The sequence below is a fragment of the Trichechus manatus genome, unplaced genomic scaffold, assembly GCF_000243295.1.
Source record: "Trichechus manatus latirostris isolate Lorelei unplaced genomic scaffold, TriManLat1.0 scaffold00226, whole genome shotgun sequence".
Lineage (NCBI taxonomy): Eukaryota > Metazoa > Chordata > Mammalia > Sirenia > Trichechidae > Trichechus > Trichechus manatus.
The window spans coordinates 3,055,221-3,058,257 of NW_004444162.1; the positions used below are offsets into that span (position 1 = coordinate 3,055,221).

The 3,037-nt window shown below is 38.0% G+C and overlaps 1 pseudogene; it reads left to right on the forward strand.

Moving 5' to 3' along the window:
- The first annotated feature begins 903 nt into the window (after nt 1–903).
- Nucleotides 904–1,598, forward strand: LOC101349248 (vesicle transport through interaction with t-SNAREs homolog 1B pseudogene; annotated as a pseudogene).
- The last annotated feature ends 1,439 nt before the right edge of the window (nt 1,599–3,037 follow it).

Genomic DNA, 3,037 nt, shown 5'->3' on the forward strand with positions numbered 1-3,037 from the left:
GATAAAAAAAAGTAGGACAAAGTGGCTCCAGCAAGTGACCAAGATCAAGAATCAGAGGACCTTCTGGTAAAAGAAAAGGCAGCGGAACTACCTGATAGGGAATTCAAAAGACTAATATTTAGGGCTCTCCAAGGAATTAGGAGAGAGATCAAGGAAAACACAGACAAAATCAAGAAAAAAATAGGCAAAATCAAGGAAAACACAGACAAAATAATTGAGGAATTCAGAAAAATAACACAAGAACAACACATCAAAATAAATAAACAATTAGAAATCACACAAAGACAACAACTAGAGATCTAAAAGATAAACAACAAAATTTCAGAAATGGACAATGCAATAGAAAGTTTTAGGAGCAAATTTGAAACAACAGAAGACAAAATCAACAAGATTAAAGACAAATCCTTGGATGCCACTTTTGTTTGTGGAAAAATCAGAGAAAAGAATGAAGAAAACCTAAGAATTATGGGGGACACTATCAAAAAGCAAAAATTTACACAAGATCAGAGTTCCAGAACAGGGGGAGAAAATTGAAAACACAGAAAAGATTATTGAAGATTTGCTGGCGGAAACTTCCCAAACATCATGAAAGACCCAAAGCTGATCATCCAAGGAGTTCAACGAACCCCATATAGAAAAGACTCAAAAAGAAAGTCACCAAGATATATCATAATCACACTTGGGAAAACCAAAAACAAAGAAAGGATACTGAAAGCAGCTTAAGAAAAACAAGAAGTCACTTAAAAGTGGGAAACAAGGCCGCGGTCCCTAGAAGGACCTCTTCCTGGGTGATGGTGACAGTGGTCTCCGTGATGGCTGTGGGGATGGGTGGCTGACCACTGGGATAGTAGCAGGCCCCACATCCAGAATCTCGACAGCCACTGCTCAAGCACAACCTGCACCATGACCACCTCTGCCGCCTTCTCAGAGCTTTGCAAGAAGCTGCACGAGATCTTCTGCAGCCTCTGTGAGTACCTAAGAGGGGTGCCCGAGTGGCTGCTGGGGATGATGGGGATTGGAGAGAAGAAGTTGATCAGAGATTTGATGAAAAGCAACAGGAAGCAAATGAAATGCTGGCAGGAATGGAAGAGGAACTATGTTATGCACCCCTATCTTTCCATAACCCCATGATGTCCAAACTTAGAACCTACCAGAAGAACCTTGCCAAATTATATTGGGAGGTGAGAAGCACAACTTTGACAGCCACACCTGGGAGCCGAGGAGGCATGAAATACAGCACATATGCTGTGGAGAATGAGCACATGAATTAGCTACAGTCTCAAAGGGCATTGCTTCTGCAAGGCACAGACAGCCTGAACCAGATCACCCAGAGAATTGAGCATTCTCATCAGATTGCCACAGAGGTTGACCAAATTGGCTCATAAATCATAGAGGAGCTGGGGGAGCAAGGAGACCAGTTTGAAGGTACCAAGAGTACACTGGTAAATACAAGAGAAAACTTCAGCAAAAGTCAAAAGATTCTCTACTCAATGTCTAGAAAAGTGGTGACAAATAAGCTACTGCTTTCCATGGTCATCTTACTGAAGCTCACCATCCTGGGAGGCCTGGTTTATTACAAATTCTTTCACAAGCATTGAACTTCCTTATAGAGAAAGATTCACGGACCAGAACTTTGACCCCGTAAATGAATGATATTAGGGACATGGAATAAATGAGTTGCTGCTGTGGGCTAACAGTTCAAGGATGCACTGTACAACCAAACTGTGAGAGGAAAGAGGGAAGACAGGAAGCTATTTAAATGTGAAGGAACATCAACAAGACCAGAATGATATACCAAGGTAATAAATGTTGTTTATGACTTCTTTTTAAAAAAAAAAAAAAGGGAGCGGGGACAATAAGAAAAGCTTTGATTACTCAGTAGAAACTATGCAGGGAAGAAGGCGATGGGACAGCACATACAAAATCTTAAAAGAAAAAAAAAGCCAATCAAGAATAATGTATCTTGCAAAACTCTCTCTGAAATGTGATGGTGAAATTAGAACATTTCAAGATAAATATAAATTAAGGGAATTCATAAAAACCAAACCAAACTTATGAGAAATATTAAAGGGAGTCCTTCAGTTAGAGAACCAAAAACATCAGACAACAACCATAGTCTAGGACACAGGACTGTATCAGCCAGATACCAACCTAGGTAAAGAACTCTCAATAATAAAACAAAGCTAAAAAGACTTAAAACAGGGGAACAGAGACATCAATCTGTAAATGACAACAACATCAAAACAATAAAACCGGGAAATGAATGGTGTGGGTGTAGAACTTTCAAACGGAGAGGAAGTCAAGGCAATATCAAGTAATAAGACTTCAAACCTAGGAAGATAAGGGAAAATTTCAAAGTAACCATAAAGAAAGTCAACAAACGTACTCATCAAAATAAAGAACAAGAAAAACATAAAGTCTCAGTAAACAAAAAATCTATAATAATGAAAGAAAAGAAAATCTACAAACAAAAGGAACTCAGCAAAGGAAAGTAAGAAGAAAAAAGAAAAAGTCAGCACCACAGGAAAGAAGCACAACAATATGACAGCAATAAACTCATACCTATCAATAATCATACTGAATGTAAAGAGCTTAAATGCACCGTTAAAGAGAAAGAGAGTGGCAGAATGGATAAGAAAACACAACAAATCAATATACTATCTACAAGAGACACAACTTAGACACAAAGACATAAACATATTAACTGTCAAAGGATAGAAAAAAATGTATCAAGAAAACAGCAACCAAAAAAGAGCAGGATTGGCAATACTAATCTCAGATAAAATAGACTTTAAGGCAAAATCCACCACAAAAGACAAGGAAGGACATTATATAATGATTAAAGAGACATTCCACCAAGAAAACATAACCTTAATAAATATTTATGCACCCAACGACAGGACCCAAATATACATAAAACAAACTCTAACGCACCAAAAAGAGAAATAACACAAAGCATTCTCTCTGATCTCAACCCCATAAAAGCAGAAATCAGTAACAGGAAGATCAAGGGAAAAAAATCAAATACGTGGACTGA